Raw genomic sequence first — 21040 nt, 5'->3', positions numbered from 1 at the left:
AAAACCAGCATAATGAGGGGACAGAGTAAGGATAGTTGAAATTAGTCTCTAATTGAGGATACAGTATAACTTGAGGTATGTGCTAACCAGCATGCACGGGGATTGCTGTTTATAGAAAAAGAGAAGAACATACTTCTGAGAAAGGAGAGCCTCTGGGAGGCAGTGCTAATTTAATCCTCTCCAACGTAAAGTCCCTGCACCCAGTTTTATAGCCATTATTAGTAAAAACTTAGATAAATATAACAAGTCACCCACTGGGACAAAGATCCTTTGCCTTTTCTTGTGTATGTTTTGACTGTAAAAAATACACATGGGAACAAACACATATACTCATGCACATATATATATATATATATATATATATATATATATATGTATAGAGAGAGAGAGAGAAAGAAAGAGAAAGAAAGAGAGAAAGAAAGAAAGAGTGGGAGAGTCACCAGACAGACAGATAGACAGACAGAGACACAGAGAACAGAAGGAAAGAACTGGAGGGAGAGATAGGAGAGAGAGAGACAGAGATGTGGACAATTATTTCTTGATAGTTCTTTCAACAAATTTGTAGAAATTAAGACGGGAACAGGATACATTTCAGTACATGTGGCACAGAACATTCCAGCTGCATGACTGAGGTCATTTCCTTCTCCCTTCTTCCCACTCTCCATTGTCCACTTATTCACACACACAGAACACCAGGAAACCTCATCTTACAATGTCTCTAATGACAATATGGGTTTGAACCTGTCTTTTGTGTTACAGATTGTCAGAAAAATGGAACCAGGTACAGGAAGACAACTTGATAGTGCTTATCAAGATGCATTGTACTTATAAACTGATTTGTTGTTTGTACAACTACTTACAGATGATAAAATATAGAAAAATGATGACTGCTTGTATATTTTGATCAAGTTAGAGGAAAAGCAGGTTGGGGGTTAAAAATTTCCTTCCTCTTCTGCCTGTCACTGGTTGCGATTAAGGTGGCAATCAGCATCCTTTACTATAAGATCATGGTGCTTCCTCACATTCCTCTGGTCACCTCACTTCCTGCTTACCTACTCCTGTATGGTCACCTCCTTTTGAATGGGCACTGGATTTAAGACTATGCTTCAGAACACAACAGGCAAAACTGGTAAGAAGCTCTGCCAAGAGTATTTTTTTTATAAAAGTGCACTGCTAGCTGGGCCCTAGCGACTCAGGAAGCTGAGATCTGAGGATCACGGTTCAAGCCAGCCCAGACAGGAAAGGCCGTGAGACTCTTATCTCCAAGACACCACTCAGAAAACTGGAAGTGGCGCTGTGGCTCAAGTGGTAGAATGCTCGCCTTGAGTTGAACAGCTGAGGGACAGTGCCCAGACCCAGAGTTCAAGCCCCGTGACCAACAGCAACAACAAAAAAAGTACACTGCTTTTTTCTTGCTTAGCAATGAAACAAGAAGCCATGCTGGAAGCCGCCTCACAGAAATGATGCCTACATGGCAAGAAACCAGGGCAAGAGCTCTGGCACGGAAGCCTCCATCCACCCATCAGCCAGTAGGGGCATTCTACATTCACAGGAAAAGTTGAAGTGGATTCTTCCCCAACCAAACCTTTAGATGTCCATAGCTCCAGACAGCACCTGATCACTATTTTATGACACACATAGGACCAGAAAGCCCTACAGTTAAACTATGCTAATTACCAACTTTCAGAAACTATATGAATTAATAAATTCTGTTACTTTCAGGCACCAGATTTTGGAGTATTGTGTTACACAGCAACGAATAGCTAACACACCTAATCTAGAGGCATTCCCCATTATTACCTGGAAGACTGGATATTCTTTTTTTGTTTAAACACATGCACAGAATTTAAATTTATTATGATTTTTGACTTCCTTTTCCCATGTAGAGATACTTTATTTTGTATCTGTTATTTTTTCCTCTCCTTTTAGATAGGATCACTGTGATCCAAATGATAAAAATATTCCCATATAATACCTACATTCCTTACAGAAAACTGTATTTTTTTCCATGTCGAATTTCTCCATCTTGAATTTGCTACTTTTGAAATCTGTACTTAGGTATTTGTAACTCACCATTTCTGGGAGTCAGTAACAGGCCTGGATTAGCTGATGTGCTCTCTGCCCCTGTATGTGTTAGAAGGCAGTGCTAATGCGATTGTCTGGGGATTGTTTTTGTATAGAATTTCTTTTTAGTCTATTACACTCTAGTTATTTTGTCCACTTAAAATTCATACATTGAAGTTCTAACCCCAAGTATGGTGGTATCAGGTAGAATCTTTGAGGAACTATTTAAGGTTAAATGAGGTCATAACAGCAGGGTTTTGACCAAATAGGTTTTGTGTTCTAACAAGAGACACCAGAGTTAATATTTTTTTCTCTCTTTGTGGTTGTGTAGATGATATAAGGTGCAAGAGAAAAGGCTTCAGAAGGAAAGCCATGTTGGCTGGACCTTGAACTCACTTCCCAGTCTACAGAACTGTGAGGAATACATTTCTCTTGTTCCAACCTCCTGAATTTTATTATGGCCACCCGAGCTGACTCATATAGCTTTGCTAGGCCATTTTTTTTTGCCACAAAATATTAGTGAAGAAAAATTTACTTAGAAGAAGGGTTATCTTGTTATACAAAAAGAAGGATGATCATCTTATAGAAAAGTAATTCCATAAGGAGTTGTTAGGCAGTTATCCATGTTTGAACTTGCATAATACACTTTGTGGAATAGTTGGATATTTAAAAGCAGATTGATTCTACTTGGAATAGCTTCTCCAAAATTGGAATTAATTAGAAGGTTTCCACAGCTGTCTTGTGACACTTGTTATAAAACTGCAATCAGAGAGTAAGCAAAGTTGATTGACCAAGAAAAGTGGCAGTTTGGGCCAAGCGATTTGAGACTTAAAAGGATAGACTCATGACCACATCTGGGTTTGCTGTCATTTTCACAAACAAAAATAATGTCAGTATCACAGCCATAACATAATGTTTAATATATTCAAGCCATAACACTCAATGTGTTTACATGAACTCTGAACTAAGACAGGTGAGAAGCTGGGTGGGGATGGGATGGATGAGGAGACTGATGGAAGGGGTGGTGCACGGTACACATACATTCACATGTTAAATTGAAATGCTTTTGTCCAACTATTCGAAGAAAACAATAGAAAAGATTTTTTAAAGTAATGCTTGGGTTAGCACCTATAAAGTGGCAAGTGCTTTCACAGTGCCCCATTAACACTTATAAAATCCACTTCCTATGAGCCTCGGGATCCTGTGTAAAACTGACTGAGGTGAGGTAGCAGTGCTTTCTCAGTGGTAAGCCTGGTTTGGTGACTGACAGCTTTTTCAGATCTGGATTTAGTGGCCGCTGAGTATCTCATAAAATGCTTTCAATAAAGTATCAGCAAACCAGTCATCTTTCTACTGCCGGAAACACTGAGAAATGAATCAAAACCAAATCAAACCTACTTGTTCCCCACCATGGTGGCAGATTTCCTTATGCTGTGTCCCATAGCAACCACGGCCAGAAAACAACTATGCCAACACTGAAAATATAGATCACAATGATCGTCAGGTTCCCTTTCTTCCCTTGAATTATAAAAGGGTAAGTACATCCTAAAATATAAAGGATGAGTAGGAAAAAAAGATGCTTTTTAGTCTAGTGACATTTTCTTTCTTTCTTTTTTTTGGGGGTCCGGTCGTGGGGCCTGAACTCTGGGCCTGGGCGCTGTCCCTCAGCTCTTCAGCTCAAGGCTAGCGCTCTACCACTTGAGCCACAGCGCCACGTCTGGCTTTTTTCTTTTTGCCTATGTGGTGCTGAGGAATCGAACCCAGGGCCTCAGGCATGCAAGGCAAGTGCTCTACCACTGAGCCACCTTCCCAGCCCTCTAGTGACATTTTCAACATAGAGTGTAAGCTGCTCTTTTGAATAACAGGCTTACTCACAGTACTGCACCTAGACCTGAAAGACGGTGAGCTAGTCACCATTTATTCATCTTTCTAAAATGACTGGACTCACGGACATACCAGAATACGTAATTTATAATAAAAACTATCAAAATGCTCTGCAAAAATTTTAATGTGAGAACTCTGAAATGATGAGAACTCTTCCAGATTTTGGAAGAACTTTCTGGGTGGGTAACTGCATAATCATGAGGTTTGTTTTCTGCAAGCCCAATTGCTTGGCCTCCGCTTCCTCTGAAGAGGTTTGTTCAAGAAGAAAGGACCAGTTCTCTGATCTAAAGGTATGGTTTCCTTCTAAGGACAATGGTTGATATTTCATTTATTGTAATAATGCTTCTGTGGCCCTGTAAGTCAGATTACTAGTATTTTCTTCCTCAGAGGGCTGGTGTATTTTTCTGTCTTGTGATTTCTGCCAGCTCTAAATGTGAGGGTTATAGAAATCTTAGCTGTTTAAGAACAAGGAAGGAGCTGGAAGAACAATTCCAATTTGATGAACAGATACTTCCTCCTCTTGCTCCCACACAATGAAGAAGTCAGTTGCCCCGAGAAAGCTCTGCCCCTCACCCCCAGCCTGATCTGCTCATGAGAGCGCCTGGCTGGCTCAAGTGAGGCTGCAAACCCCAGATAACCTGGGACCAGCTCTTCCTGTGGGGCAGCTTCTGGAACTGTAGGCCCATACATTAGACGTGACTGCTCAGACAGTCCGGAAGCTTGGAGTTAAAACAAATGAATCTGGCAGTGATGATGCTTGCTTCCTAAAGGTAACCAATCAGCTTCTAAGCACTGAATACAGTTCCCTGAGTTACCTTTTGGAATCCCCTTCCAAAGGAGATTCCGTAGAAGGGAAGGCAGAGTGCTTTAGAAGAGTGACATTTTTGGAGCCCGTCTGCTTGAGAAAGCTAGTCTCTGGATTTTCTGATTTCCAAAGTGGGAACAAAATGGTTTGATAATGGCTTTTGGGGGGATGAGTATCAACAGGAGGGGAAAGGGTAAATGCACAGGATGAATGAGGACAGAAAGGATCAAAATACTGTACATATGTATATGTATGTACATCTATCTACATATACATTTATGAAAATGGCACACTGAGGCCTGTTGAAATTGCTTTACGCAGGAGTGGGAAAGGATGGGGGAGAATGATGGGGTATACTAAATGTCTGTGTGGAAGTGTCACAATGAGACCTCCCTTGCACAACTGATGCATCTGAACAAATAATCCCAATAAAACCTGTCTTAGACTCATAGCCTACAACGCCTAAATAAACACACGGCTGAACCAGGGGAAAACTGTTAAGCGCATTATTCAATGTGATGTGCTCACTGTTGTCTTGTGGTTGGTTTAAATACAATTCAGATTACTTAGCCTATGAATTTACTAAGTAGATTTACTAAGTACCTATTACCAATCAAAGCATTCACATGGTAAGAACAGGTCCTTCTCAGACAGTGTCGAAGGACCAGCTGTATATTTTCAGCCCACAGCAGACAGACAGATTTGCAAACTTTAACAAAATGAACTATTGCAAAATGAAATAAAAGTGAAACTAAGAGGTCTTCCTACTGATGTAAGATACAATTCTAAGTGCTGTCTGTTTTGCTGTTAGCTGTGCAGCCCATGGCTGGACAGGAAGGCCTCAGTATTGATAAGCAGCCCCGGGACAGGAGAGGGCTGCCTTCCTTTGTGACCACCAAGCACCTGTATCTGTCCCTGCTGGGGAATTCCTGCTTTCCTACAGTGCATCCTCACTCTGAATATGGTGCTGAGCACATAGATGCTTGCATTCTCAGTCTGACTGGTAGTGAGAGCTGACCTTGGTTTCCGCGGGATCACAAATGCATAGACTGAGAACAGGACTAAGCACAAGGAAAAGCAGGAAGAACATAGACTCAATCTCCATGAAGGGTGGAGACAGCAATGATTTCTGCTGTTGCTTCCCTAGGTAACAGAAGCCTTGAGCTAGGTGCATCCTAGAAGGTGCTGAGGGCTTGGTTGCCACTGTAGCCCACAGGCCTTAAGCTGCAGGCTCTCTGGATTAGAGATTCTTCTAAAGAGTTAATGAGCAACTCAACATTTTAAAAGATGTTTCTGCATTCAGACAGTAGGTCTGTGTTACTTGAAACTAAGACCTAGGAGTGGATGTATTTAAGACAAAATGATGACAATAAACGATGCTGGCATGTGGCATCTTCTAGCAGCATCCGTAAACCTAGGTGCTCAAAACACTTTGCTTTGGTGTCTGTATTCTTATCTCATTTAATAATTCCTCTTCCACTGACTTCTCTTTTGGTCTTATTCTCAGAGGGATGTTCTAAAGATATGCTTTGTTTTAGTTCCAAATTCAAGCTGAAAATCAATGGACATTTAAAAATTACTGTCTGACAGGTTTTAGTGACAGAGGTTAAAAAATAAGCCATCTGTCCCACTTAGAAAGGACACTGATTTTCCCAGGTTGTCCTTGTACTCCAGATGAATTGACACCAAGAAGTCACTCTTGTGTGATATTAAGCAAAGATTTCATCCTCTAAGGCTGATTAGCCATGGAAGGGACTGCTCATGCGAAAGTGTCCTGGCATCTAATGGGTGACAGAGTAACTGTCTGTTCCGTTGCTGAGGGCTTCTTTAACCTCCAGAGAAGCTAATAATGGAGTCGGGTCCATTCTTAAGCTTTCTGGATACATGTGTTTGCTGATGATCAAGTACAAGCAGAGTCTGTGCAGGTATCTTTTAGGATGCTTTAGATTTAGCAGAAGGAGATTGGACCTATAGATTTCCTTTTCTCTCTCAAACTCTAAGACAATTTGTTGCCTTGAAAGATTTCTTCTGGCCTTTATGAATACTGTTTGAATTGTTAGCACATGGTATGTGCCCACTGCAAGGGGCAAAGGGGTGAAAATGAACTACTGGGAATGACAATTGGTGAGCCAGCTTCACTGGCTGAACAGGTTTCCTCATCTTGATGCAAATGATTACCAAGAGAGAAAACAAGTGAAGAAATGGCCCTTGGATAGTTTCACTTCTAGAAATCTGGTGTCAGTTAGTATCTTGGGCTGTGAACCACTTCTTCATATTCCAGAGGGAGTCATGGGTTAGGTTTTCACCTTGGTGGGCAGGTATGGCCTGAATTGAGAACAGTAAGGGGGCATTTGTAAAATAAGAAGGTCTAGAAATACCACAGTTAAAAGGGATATGGGAAGAGAGGAAACACAGTGGACGTTCCCCAAATACAATATAGGGACAGGAAAGCTCTGCTAGGCCACATCTCCAAGATCTCTGAATTCCATCCCTTTTTCGCAGCTGATTATGTGATCCTGTTTTGATGTAAATGAAAGGCAGCATGGTTCAATAGAAAGGACTACCAGAAGGAAGGAGTCAAGAAAGGCAGCATGGTTCAATAGAAAGGACTACCAGAAGGAAGGAGTCAAGACTTTCTGAAAGCAATAAGAAGACATTAGAGCAATCTTCAGAAACTTGGAGATGTGGAAATTAGATCGCAATTCTGAGAATGAATTCTAACTTTCGAATCTGTGCAGCTACAGAATAGAATCTCTTACCTCCAAGTGGAAGGAAAAGGGCTCTCTAATAGACACTCTCGTGTGTGGGTGTGTGGTGTGTGGGTGTTCTGGTCCTGGGGCCTGGGCATTGTCTGTGAGCTTTTTTGCTGAAGGCTAGTGCTCTACCACTTAAGCCACAAACTTTCCTGCCTGTGCTAGTTTGAACCATAATCCTCCCATCTCAGCCTCAGAGTGGCTAGGATTGCAGGTGTGAGCAATTGGTACCTGGCTTCTAGCAGACACTATTTAAAGGAGATCCTGTTAAGTTGGTCACATGTGTTTGTATATAAAGAGACTCAGTTAGGCTGGTGTTATTAGGAGGTGCTAGGGATCTTTAAGAGAAAGGTCCTCAGGAGGCAACATTAGGTCATTACAGGTTGTGAAGTGGTTCTCATGTGACTTCCTGATATTGTCTTAGGAGAAGGTTATTCTAAAAGCATGAGGCTAGTCTCTCATGGTGACTCAATACCACTTAGGAACAGAGATTGGAGGATCAAGGTTCAAGGCCAGCCTGGGTCTAAAAGTTCACAAGACTATCTCAACCAATGGCTGCGTGTGGCTGGGCAAACCACAACAGAAGCAGAAATAGGATCACAGCCCAGACTTCCCTTGATATAAAGCAAGATCTTACCTTGAAATAATCATCAGGGTATGGTTCAGTGGTAGACTGCCTGCCTAGCAAGCAGGAGGCCTTGAGTTCAAACCAGAGTACCATCAGATATTTTTAAAAAAGAAAGAACTAGCTAGAAGCCAATGGCTCAAATCTTAGCTACTCAGAAGGCTGAGATTTGGAGGATCACAGTTCAAAGCTAGCCCAAACACAGGCTCACACCTGTAATCCTAGCTACTCAGGAAGCTGAGATCTGAGGATTATGGTTTGAAGCCAGCCCAGGCAGAAAAGTCCCTGTGAGACTCTTATCTGCAATAAACTACTCAAAGCACAAGAGACTCGGGGAGAGTGCCCAGGATAGGCCAAGAAAAAAAATGCACATAAAACAACAACAACAACAAAATAACAAGGGAGAATCTGGGCTAGCGTGCTGGTGATAAAGCACCAGGCATAAACTCCATAAGGTCTTGAGTTGAAACTCTGGTATTGGCAACAAACAAAGTAACAGATGTTCCTATCCTCCCCATGTCTCCTAGCTCTCTGGTTCAAGATGTGCATACTGACCTCACTTGTGCTCCCAGCATGGGTATATGCTTCTACACAGAGTTTGTGTTCTATCTGTCATGGGACCCTCACCAGAACTGAGCTGACAGAGATCCCATAACAAAGGTTCCAAAACCTGTGAGCTAAAATAAACCTTTCTAAAAATGTAGCCTGTGTCAGGAATTTTGTTTTTGTGGTGAAAATCTGATAACCCGTGAAACCATCATCACCTTAGGAGCAGGCCTGAAGGCAAGCATGGCAGAAGATTACCCAAGAAACAGTGTGAGAAGCTGCAAAGTAGGGTGGACCTTAGAACATGAATAAGGACAGATGTGGAAAATGGAAAATCTTTTGGGATAACTGTTAACAACTTCATGCTTCTCGTTAGCAGAAATATTAAGGAACAGTAATCTCTTTACCAGCTGAGTGATTGTAGCAGCAGCAATTTGTAAAGCATTACAAATTATTTTTAAGGGAGAAATTTGGCACCACAGATGGGCTCAGCAATGCAGAAATAAGACCCGAGCAGATATTAATGTTATTACTAATTTTCTCTGGCTTATTAATTTTCTCTGTGACAGGATCTGTCTTTTATTGCCTATGGAGAGATGGATACAAATATTAGATTGAAATTATTTTATTATTCAGTGTTATTTACCTTGCTGAATGCAATGAGTTAGAAGGACAAGGAGTTAGAAGGACAAGGATAGCTGCTCATATTTTCCTAATTGCATCTCTTTACTCCCCATGGGACTGAAATAGGATTAAATAGACCTGTCACATAAATTAAAAGACAACACGAAGGAAATTAGTCCTCTGTTATTATTCACATTAGTCTAACTTTGCTTAAAGTATTATATTATAAAATCAACAGGGACTATGCATAGTGTAAAAGTGTTCCATTCAGGTACTAACACAGGCCTTATTCTCTTTCCATAGCCAAAATAAAATCATGAAAGAAGTAGGGAAATTCTTGGAGGTTTGGAAAAGGTGTATACATGTTGCTATAGGGAAAAAACATTACAAAAGTCAACAGTTGCAGGCAAGCTTCATAGCTTTCAGGTAAGAATGGATACCAAAAGCTAGACATCTGAATCTAGCATGGTGTTAATGTGTGATCAGAAGTAACAAGCAAAGTGATCTTAAATTAAGCCCTCAAAGAACCAACAAGTCAATTCATAAAGGGGAGCTAACAACCTAAAGAGAGATTTTTCAGAAGAATTAAAAGTGGCCAATAGACACATGAATAAATTCTCACCATCTTGCCATAAGGAAATGCAAGTCAAAATAACACTGAGATTCTACTTCACCTCAATTAGAATGGTCATCATCAAGCAAAAAAAAAAACAAACAATAACAAATGTTGGTGAGGATGTGGACAAAAGAGAAAATTAATACACAGCTGGTGGGAATGTAAACTTGTTTAACCACTCTGGAAAGAAGTATGGAGGTTCCTCAAAAAGCAAAACATAGAAATACCCCAGCAATTCCACTCCTGGGCATTTATCTCAAACAAGATTTATCACAGACTAGATTATAATAAAGCTACCAACACAACCATGTTCACTGTAACGCTATTTACCATAGCCAAGTTATAGACTCAGCCTAGATGCCCATCAGTGTATGATGGATAGAGAAAATGTAATCTCCCTGTCTCCTCTATATAAATGTATACATACATGCAATGAAATTTTATTCATCTTTTAGAAAGAATGACATTGTACCATTTGTAAAGAAATGGAAAGACTTGGAAAAATTATATTAAATGAAGTAAGTCAGGTCTAGAGAGAGGTAAGTTGCCTGGTTTCTAGAATCAGGAGCTACAAATAGCCTATAAGTTTGTAAGTAAACACCCTGAGTAGTATGCAAATGGTTACACATATATCAAGTGAAATATGATAGATTCAAGGAAGAACTCAAATAGTGTGATTCCTTAGAAAGGCAAAGTCAAAGCTCAATGGTACCAGGAAATGGACTTGCAGATGTGGTGGAGTAGATGAAAGAAGAGAAGGGAAGGAGAATGCAGTTAAAAATTCTATGTTAGCTTGATGCTGGTGGTTCATGCTTGTAATCCTAGCTACTCAGGAGGTGGAGATCTGAAGATTGAGGTTCCAAGCCAGCCCATACTGGAAAGTTTGTGAGACTCTTATCTCTCATAAACTACTCAGAAAAAGCCAGAAGTGGCACTGTGCCTCAAGTGGTAGAGCAGTGGCTTTGTGCACAAAGAAGCTCAGGGACAGCAAGTGCTCAGGCCCTGAGTTCAAGCTCTAGAACTGGCCAAACAAAAAAACAACAAACAACAAACAAAAGGAACAATTCAATGCCAATCCTACAAAATTAAAAAAAGAAGTCAGGAAACAGATGGGTTAGAAGGGTGGGAGAGAATGCTGAAAGAGGGGACAATGATCAAGATGCCTTGTATTGATAAACTGTTTTGTTGAATGGCTGCTCCTTTGAACTACTACTTAAAGATAATTTTTTTAAAGGAAGAATAGAGCTGTTGAAAAATGCAAGTTATCCAAGGAATTGAGTTTATCTATACAGAAGCAAATTCAGAGACTTTAAGTATTTAAAATCACTGCCCCAAACTGAAGTTTACAAGAATAAACTTAGGCTTTTAGTGTCCCTTCAAAGTTTTACATTTATTCATTCTCAAAGTACTTATTGACCAGGTCCATGCAGGGGGCTTTGCCTCCCCAACGGATTAGTTGAATCAACAAACTAAGTTAGCGGAATTTAAACAGTTACAACGGAACAAATTTAGTAAATTTGATTACTTCTGGCAAGCCATTATGCATCACAAAATGAAAATACTTTCCAAAAAAGCATTCCCTGAGTTTAATTTTCAAATTACGTGTAAAAGATCTTGAAGCAGGAGTATCTATGTATCAAATGTTCAGTGAATTTAGATGACAAAAATAGCCATTTATCTGATACAATATAATGGTTTATTAGGTTTAAGAAGTCATTTTCTTGCCTTGGGGCACATGTGCAGAAACTGACAGTTCCTGAAATTACAGAATTACCAACTGGAAGACAGGAGACTGCTTAAGAGCAATACATGACTGAGTATGGAGTCTGCACGTTAGATGTAAGCTAATCTGCTAAATGACTACTAAATATACCAAAATGACTGCATTTCCAAACTAACTTCAAATGCAGCAGGATATTTATCTAGTTTCAAGTGCCAGAAATAGTTTAATATGATTTCATTCATTTTGCAAGTGACGTAACCACACCATAAAAAAATGCAACTGGAAATGTAATTCACAATCACGACACCAGCAAAACCAGCATGCACATGTTTGAACATTTCCTCCCAGCACTTTGTTCCTTCATTTCCCTCTAACCTAACTCACCTCCCACATGCCCACACGAGCACACCCACAATCCTTTTCTTCCAGACACACTTAATTTCATCTTCTCTATAACTGCCAGAAGCACTTTTATGATGCACACATTTCATTTGATTTGTCATTCTCCTTCCAAATGTTCCAGAAGAATCTTCAGGGGAAATCCATAAACTTCATCATGGACTCCAAGGGGCTTGCTCTTGTCTGTACCATGTCATAACCTCCTTGTACCATATCACACCACAGCATTCCACATCTGCGCCCTGTGGACTCATGCCTATGATTTTAAACCCAACCAACTCTCCACAAACACTCTGACAGCCCCACTCCATCCCACTGCGCATGTGGTTTGGTCAGGCCCATTTCCCCCTGCCCAACATGAAAAATCTATTCATAAGTATTTACTTTGATCATTTTCTGAAGTGGTACTGATAGGAAAAACTCAAGCAGAGGCTGGAATTTGTGAGTTCCTTTTATCTAAGACACTTTCAAGATGGAGGCTCACTTTAATGAGATGCTAATGGGACACGGACTGAGGTCATTCTTCAGCCAATAACCAGTGAAAAATACCTTGAAAATTAGATAGCCATAGATAAAGGAGAGGAAGCAGAGATGACAGCCTACTAGCTATCAGCTTGGATTCCTGAATGTGGAAACTGTGAGAAGATGAATGTGTATTGTTAGAAATTTCAGAGTTTGGGAGAAAGTTATGTCACAGCAACATGTAACTAATAATACTTGGTGATACTCTGGTGAAAAATAATGCTGAGGAAAAAAAAAGAGAATGTGATGGAGATAGAGGGAAACGAAAGAGTTGAAAAATTAAGTTATGTAACCAAAAAGAGCTTCCTTGCGAAGGTTCTACTGAATGGAAATTTAAAAGCAGTTCAGACCATGGCTCATGCAGATGGCTGAGAGACATCCTCCTGGATTGACAGGCAAGCATATGCAGTGGGGCAGGAATACGGATGCTGTGTGTCAACCCATCTCCAGGTGCATTAACCTGTGTTTTGCCATGATGGATGTAGATGCAGGTTCAGGACTGTGTCCATTAAAGATCAGCAACTTCACAGCACATCACCATAGTCTTGGGGCTGGAAACCAGGTGGGCTAATTCCAAGTTGACTCCTGGCTATATTAGCTTCCTATTGCGGTTGTACCAAAATACCACACATGTATTGGCATAAGCAATGCAAATTTATTATCTTGCAGAATTTATTATCTAGGCAGAATCCTAACATGTATCTCACCAGAGGAGGATCAAGTTGTCAGTACAGATGGGCTTCCTTCTGGAAGTTCCAGGGGCAAATCCATGTGTTTGTGTATCAGATTCTCTGCTTCACAGGTTGTGGGACCCTGTTGCTTTGCAGCCTGACAGTGAAAGTTGTTTCCTGATTTTAGAAGATAGCCACATTACATAGCTTGGAGTCTCCTTCCTTCATTGTGTGTGTGTGTGTGTGTCAGTGCTGGGATTGAACTCAGCCATCATCCTTTAGCTTTCTTCCATCAAGGCTGTCAATCTACACTTTATCACTTCAGCTACAGCTCCAGGTAAAGCTTTCTTCTGGTTAATTGGAAGTAAGAGTCTCATGGACTTTCCTGCCTGGGTTTTGAATTGTGATCCTCAGATCTCAGCCTCTTGAGTTGCTAGGATTACAGGCATGAACCATGAGTGCCCAATTCCTTCCTCCAACAATAGTGGGTCAAGTTCCTTTCATTCTTCATAGTGCTCCTCTAATTTCTTCAACAGTTGTTGTTTCTGCTTCTCTCTTTTACTTTAAGGACCCAGGTGATCAGATTTGACACACTTGGATAATCTACATATAATATTTTTGTTCTATTATATCTTGGAATCTCATTATATTCTATCATATTATTTTCCCCAATAATTGTCCATGTAATATTATATGTAAATCGATCAATGCTGTTCAGATTATGAGATCAGAGACCATTCTTCTTAGATAAGATATTGTCAGCCATGCTATCATTAGAAAGTAAGCTTGCAGACTGTTGTGGAGAAAGGAAGAGTATGCGGGCAGGGAGGTGGGGGGTGCTTCCTCCGAAGCACTGAGCAAAATTACTGAGTTAATAAACAGCATGATGTCTTAAAGAAGATGTGTAGAGGGCTGGGAAGGTGGCTCAGTGGTAGGGTAATTGCTGTGCATGCATGAGGCCCTGGGTTTGATTCCTCAGTACTACATAAGCAGAAAAAACCAGAAGTGGTGGTGTGGCTCAAGTGGTAGAGTGCTAGCCTTGTGCTGAAGAGCTGAGGGGCAGTGCACAGGCCCAGAGTTCAGGCCCTATGACCGAGGTGGGGTCGGGGGAAGGTGTATAGAATTCTGTCCGATTCTATGTAGGGAAGTAAAGAATCTGAATGATTACAAACCTAAAAACACACACTGGGCTTTACCCAGGGCTATAACAGAGTTAGCATGGTATAGGGAATTTTATTCTGAAGGGTATGGACTTGCAGTTACAAGCTCTTCTAATTAAGAAAGATTTAAATATTGTGAATCAGCTGCAAGTATAAAAAACCTGTGCGTATCTATGGCTTTACATACTCCAAAATTATTTCCTATCAAACATGTCTTTCTGATCCTTCAAATACACTCTCAGGTTAGGTACGGGCAAAAGCTGGATCATCCTACTGTAGTCCATAGAAGTAAAGACTATAGTCACAGATAAAACTAAGGTAAAAGTAGAGCAACACTTTTATAAATAACACCTGGAAAGTGTCAGTCATACTTGTCTATGCACATGAGTGTTTGCATCTACTTATACATGATTCAATTTGTAGCCTTCAGTGGTTTTCTGTGATAGAGGCATTATTTATCAGACACTGAAGTCAATGGCTGATAAATAACTGTAGATATGATCCGTGGTATATATTATCTCCACAGCATTTACTATCTTCATGCAATTATTTCTCAGTTTTATAGATCCTTGTTCTAAAATGTAGAATGGCTGCCCTTCTCAGCATAAGCAAAGAAGGCATAAATCTTCATTTGACCAAAATGACACAGCATTTTGGGAGAATCTGACATTTCCCCTAGATTTAGTGATATGGATTTTTGTCCTAGAGGAAAAGAAATTCACACAATTGTTTGCTTTTATAGATTGGCCTTTTGGCCTGAAGGGTCCCATTGTTAGTTTCTTCGAAGATAATAAGAGCAGGCAGGAGCTGTGTAATCTTCAGGGTACACTAGAGAATTACATGTTCTGGTATACAGAAGGGAACAGCCACTTTATGTGGGTATTTTCCCTCCAGTAAGTATTTAGGGGATTATATTCTGTGACCTTTGAAACACTTTTAATTTTCTTAGCTTAGAAAGTTTTGTATTTCATCTCAGTAGCAATTTTGGGGAAAACAGCTCCAAGTAAAATCTATAGAAAAGAATTGTCTTCCTCAATTGGCACTCCTGTATACTGTTTTCAAATAGAAGAGAGAGAGAGAGAGGAGAGAGAGAGAGAGAGAGAGAGAGAGAGAGAGAGAGAGAGAGAGAGAGAGAGAGAGAGAGAGAGAGAGAGAGGAGAGAGAGAGAGGAGTAAGCAGAAAGGAGGAGAGGGAGAAAAAGGAGGGAAAGGGAGGAAGACCAAGCAACAGAGGAAGCTCAAGGCAGAAGAGGCAGGGACTCCCATGGCTTCGCAGCTTCCTCTACAGATGAGGACAGTGCTGATGGAGAGTTCCATTATGTGATTTTGGGGATGAAGTCGGAGCCACAGAATCCTCTCTGCCTCTGCTTCTTTTGTTTCTTGGAGAGATACACTCCCTCTTACATCCAAATGATACCAGTTGCTTTCTAAGCTTCAAACTTTGTCCCTGCAGGACCAGGATCTCACATGATCCTAGAGTGAAGAGCTGTGATTCCCAGTTGTCCTCCTTGGAGCCTTTCCTTGGGGTCTTATCCTATTCCTGTCCTGCTGTGGGTCAAGGCTTCATCCTTTCCCAGAAATTATACAAACATCTGCCTTTCCATCAGTGACCTCCAAGGAGTGGGAATGGGTGCTTGGAGCCAAAGATGGTTCCCTGGGCTGATAAGATTTTGAATTTTAAGAACCATTTAAGTCTAAACATTTATTCTTCCAATCATGTAAAGAGAACATCTAAACCAGTGAAAACAACACTACAGAAATAGGACATTTGGATTTAGTCAACAGAATGCAAGAAATTTCTAGATCTTATTTGCACCAGGCCATACACATTTCATTTTTAACTTGAGCTTGCTTTCCATTCACTGCAATGGAAAAAGATTTAGGTGATGCAATATTACTTTAATATTTTCTTAATTCTGACACAGACAGAATTCTCTATCTCCTTTACCTACTGAATCGACTCATTTGCTCTACTGAAATCTAAGTCCTTAATGTTCTGGGATTCATTTAGGCATTAGAAGATCTGCATGCTTTTCACTTCTTCCATTCTTTCACTTGCTCTGTAATCCAGATCATAAACACTTGCCCTGTAATCCCCTCTAGGAGAAATGAAGGTGAGTCCTCTACACGGATCTGATCCGTTCTCTGCACTTCTCAGTCCTCAGCACCCACCTACTGGCACATCCTGTGAGTGATAGGTCACCTTAGACTTCGTGTAGTTATAACGGAAAACCTCAATAAAGAAAAGAGGTTTACCTTGGTTCCAGAAGTGAAGTGCCTTATCTGGTGATATCTCCCTGCTGGCAAAATCCTGAAGTGACACAGAGCATCACGTGACAAAAGAAAGCAAACATGCTCAGGGGCTTCCTCTACTCTCTCTCCTTCTTTGTATAAAGTCACCAGAACTCAATCTTGGTGGCTGCACCTTGAAAACTGTACCGAATGCTAATCACATCCCAAATGCCCTACCACAGTAAGATTAAGTTTGCACTCTCTTAAAACCCCACGATGGGGATTATATTTTAAGACACCCAGCCTTGAGAGCCACTAGAATTTTATACAGGCCTTTGAGGATCCAGGCAGAGATCCTCGAGTTGGAACAACAGCCTAAAAACGGCAGCAGCCAGTCAAGCTCTTGTCATCAAGGTACAACCACACCCATCGCTCTCCTGGCCTCCAGAGGGATGCGTAGAAAATCTCATCAGCATGCATTAAATTACCTTCTGGCCTGTCAAATTTCTGCTCTGATTCATAGAAACAGAACCCAACACTCTGGCCCAAGAAGACATCAAAGCTCTATTCTTAAGTAAAACTGGGCTCCTAAAAAGAAAACCAAATAGCATGGCTGTAAGTGAAAAATTTTTAATTGCTTAGGATTTTTCCTAGTTCTTATATAGTGTCTCTTTCTGGCTTTCCATTCTCGAGGTTTTCTTACTTATTGGTTCTTGCAGTAATAAAATAAAAAGTTCAAGTTTAGGGTGAACAATCGGCCACCTAGCAGTGCTGTTGGGAAATGTCAGTAGGACAACTCAGTGATGGAACGTTTTGCTGTCTATCTTGTGTGAGGATTGCGACCAGCCAAGGCATCTCTATGCAGAATGCATCCTCATATCAGAAGCTCATCTCCACACATGCTGACAGGCACATGCCAAGCAATGTCTGCGCTCCGGCAGGCCCCTTCTCAGATAGGAAAGAGCCCTGCAGCTTGGATATGGCACAAGGTGTGGGACATAGCCACCTTTTCCAGATTAGCAAGTATGAGACTCACAGCCCCACCTCTGAAGGAGTGAGGCTCCTTCCTGCTACCAGAAATCCATACTCCTGCCCCAAATCAGAGGTGCTCATTACTCATGTCATATCTTTCTGCTGCTTCAGAGACTCAATCCTGTTCAGGGTAGCAAGATCCCACACTTCTGGGTTCTCTATGGAAGCTGCTGGACTAGCAGAAGACCTGTGATGATTCAGTACAAGGATTTACAGGAACTGCCCGGTTTTTGCAGATGTCCCCAAATCATCATCTCATCGTTATTTTTCTTATCATTCCCGAAGAGAGTCAATGCTAACTCTGTCCATAAGTTTGAGCTCCCATTTTACCTTGTGCCAATAACTAATCTCATAGTAGATGTCCACTAGACATAATTAACGAATAGTTGTTTGAAGTAGAATGGCTGTGCATTAACAGGTTGTGAAAGGAGAATGCCATCTGGCTCTTTCTATAAGGACACGTTGGAATAGTAATATGTCAAAGTGAGCATATGCCACACAGTTTAGTTCACAGAAGGGAGGTGCCATGCTAGAGGTCATAGGTTTTCTGTGGTCAACAGTCCACCTTGGAGAATAGCCATAGGGCTTTTCATAGCCCTCTGCTTGGATTCTAGGAAAGCCTGTTTGTAGATCTTCTTAGTCTTAAAGACTGGAGACTTCTATAAAACTTCTCAGTCTTAATGAAAATCTGGAGAGCAAAGTTCTCTCTACTACAGTCATTCAATCACCAAGTACTTTGCATTTTTCCATTGGGTCAGTTTCATAAATGCCATTTTTTGAGGTGTCAATATAGCTGTTTCTGTTCTGCTCCATGTCCTTGGGATGTATGTAAGTTCCTTGGCTTCAGCCTTACAGGTGGGCAGAGCAAAAGCAGTCTGATTTGTCTGAGGATCGCAAGCGTTAGACTTTAGTCTTCTAGTTTGAGTAGTTGCTGATGCCCTGTTTTTTTTTTTTTTTTCCAAAAAGCAATAATAGCATGGGAGCGTTGTGCCTGTCAATCACCACTAAACCTTATGTGTATGTGGTCATACAGACATCCTTGAAAACCTGTACCTGTTGTACCTGTGTCTGGGTTAAAAGAAGGATATTAGAAAGTAGTACACCTGGCTCAAGTGTTTGAGGAAAGGTAGCACTATTGTCACACCTAGATGCCAGCTACCAGGTTGCTATCTGGAAAAGGCCAAGCAAGCCATGAAAATATTCACTATTAGGAAATGGACACATTATCTTACTCATGTAAGTATAACCCCTCTGTACAGTATCTTTACAATAAAAATATTTTAAAAATTCACTGTTAAAGAATACAATGGGAAGAAACTCACTACCCTAGCACTCATAGAATACTGCAGACAATAGAATGCACTAACAAATATTGTCCCAAAGCACATTCAACTAAGCTTTGTAACTGGAAGGAATTTTGTCAGGAAGGCTAATACAGACAGTGCAGGAAATAAAAATGAGCAGAGAAGAACTGCGGCCTTGACCAGGCCACACCTATAACCCTAGCTACTTAGTAGGCTGAAATGTGGAGGATTGTGATTTGAAGCTAGCCTCGACAGAAAAGTTCATGAGACCCCATTTCCAATAAAGCCTGGCTGGAGGTGTGGCTCGAGTGGCAGAGTAGAGCTATGAGCAAGCAAGTGGAGCAAGAATTAAGGTCTTGAGAAAAAGCCCAGTACTAGCTCTTAAAAAAAGTGAGTTGTGGTCTTATCATGACCCCCAATCTGACCTTGGCTAAGACGTGCAACTCTTTGTTACACAACTAAAACATGAGACTAGGTATTTTCTAAAGGTCGTGTTAACTTTAACATACATGATCCTCAGGCCCATAATTTTCCAATAGGAATCCACTAGTGTGAATCATCTTTCTCCTAAGTTTTAAACTGGCAAGAACAATTTTGAGTTATTGTTTGACACTGGGGATGAGAATGGAAAATTACATTAGTACATAGCCAGTAGGGAATATTAATATACATATGGATAAATATGAGGAGACAACTGAACTGGAGCCAATAGTTTCCCAGGATAGACTCTCCAATGTGTACAGAAGGCTACCAGAGAAATGAAACAATCTACCTTCCCAAAGTGTTAAAGACCTCGTTTACAACTGGGACATCTCAATAGGACAACTAGAAGGCATTTTTGCACAGCTGTAAACAAAAATTGAAGAGTTTTGGAAATAATACCAAAAATAAAGTATTTGACTTGATCTGAACAGGGACTTGCTATTTCTAATAAATTTTAGGAATTGCAGGCTACTAAACATCAGACATGTGTGTCTATGTGTAGAGGAAAGCATTAGGAATGAGATTTTATAATCATTAAATTATTATAAAATGGAACTTTTGTGTTGATAGCTTTCCGGGTCCTTAGTTGAGATTTGATTTCCTAGAAGTCCTTGGGTTTTTTATTTAATACTGCTGAATAGACATCTTCAATGTCTATATACCCTCTGTAAGACAGTGTCCTCATGTTGATTTCTATGTTCTAATCCTATTTCTTGTGACCTTAATAGCTATTTACTGATAATGAGGTTAAAAGTCAAACCCAAGTTTGCTTCCAACCATGTCATTCAGAAACTGTGAACTTTGGGCAATGTGTTCAAACAAATCAAGAGCCTTGATTTATTTTCCTGTGAACCAGGGCAGATCTCTCCACTTTAGCCCTCTGAACAGGGTTATACCCCTGAAGTTATGACAATCAATGATGTCTTCTCACATTGTTCAATTGTCTTGTGGGGTGAAATTACTCCACGTAGAGTCTCTCTAAGCTGGAGTAAATAAGTTTACTTATCTAAGTGGATGATGGGAGGACAGAATAAAGGATGGATTAAAAGCTCCAAGTGCAGCCTGTGCTGAGTGGTGATCAATTCACCTTCTCTCTTGGTTTCAGTTCTAATTGGAAACTCCAAGGATCTTCAGAGCTCCATCCATCACCTCTTTGGATTGCTCGACCATCGATTCTAGACTGGGGTACAGGCACTTTAATGGCTGCTTTAGTCTCTGTTCAGCACTCCATCTTGATGAATAGCTTTGTAAACTAACTTTAAATAGTTAGGAATACTAGGGAGAAGAAAAGAATCTAAAGTCATTAAAAATTCCAATATATTAATAATGGACATTATCTATGGAAACATTTATTAGACTATAAAAGTGAACACATTTTCAGACTATATACGAACTACTTATTAGCCATGAAATAATGTTTTATTATATAAAATTGCCAGAGAGCTCTTACAGAAATATAGTAAGGGTGGCTTTGTTTTGTAAACACCCTCATTAAAAGAAGAAAAAAAGGGAAAATCTGTGGATCTGTAGAGCTGTTCTAGTTTGGTTTTAATAAAAAAGGGAGGCAAATAATTTAACTTAAAACATGAAAGTAATGC

At 40.4% G+C, this 21040-nt stretch overlaps 1 protein-coding gene across 4 annotated transcripts in view; it reads right to left on the bottom strand.

Annotated features, from left to right (window-relative positions):
- The window catches only part of Fbxl7 (F-box and leucine rich repeat protein 7), a 351598-nt gene that overhangs the window by 32145 nt on the left and 298413 nt on the right, over nt 1-21040 (bottom strand). The gene's annotated exons all lie outside the window — the stretch shown is intronic.

The sequence above is a fragment of the Dipodomys merriami genome, unplaced genomic scaffold, assembly GCF_024711535.1.
Source record: "Dipodomys merriami isolate MVZ:Mamm:240054 unplaced genomic scaffold, mDipMer1.0.p SCAF_32, whole genome shotgun sequence".
Taxonomy (NCBI): Eukaryota; Metazoa; Chordata; class Mammalia; order Rodentia; family Heteromyidae; genus Dipodomys; species Dipodomys merriami.
Note: the sequence above shows the minus strand (reverse complement) of the source record. Positions and strands in the feature narration are given on the sequence as shown.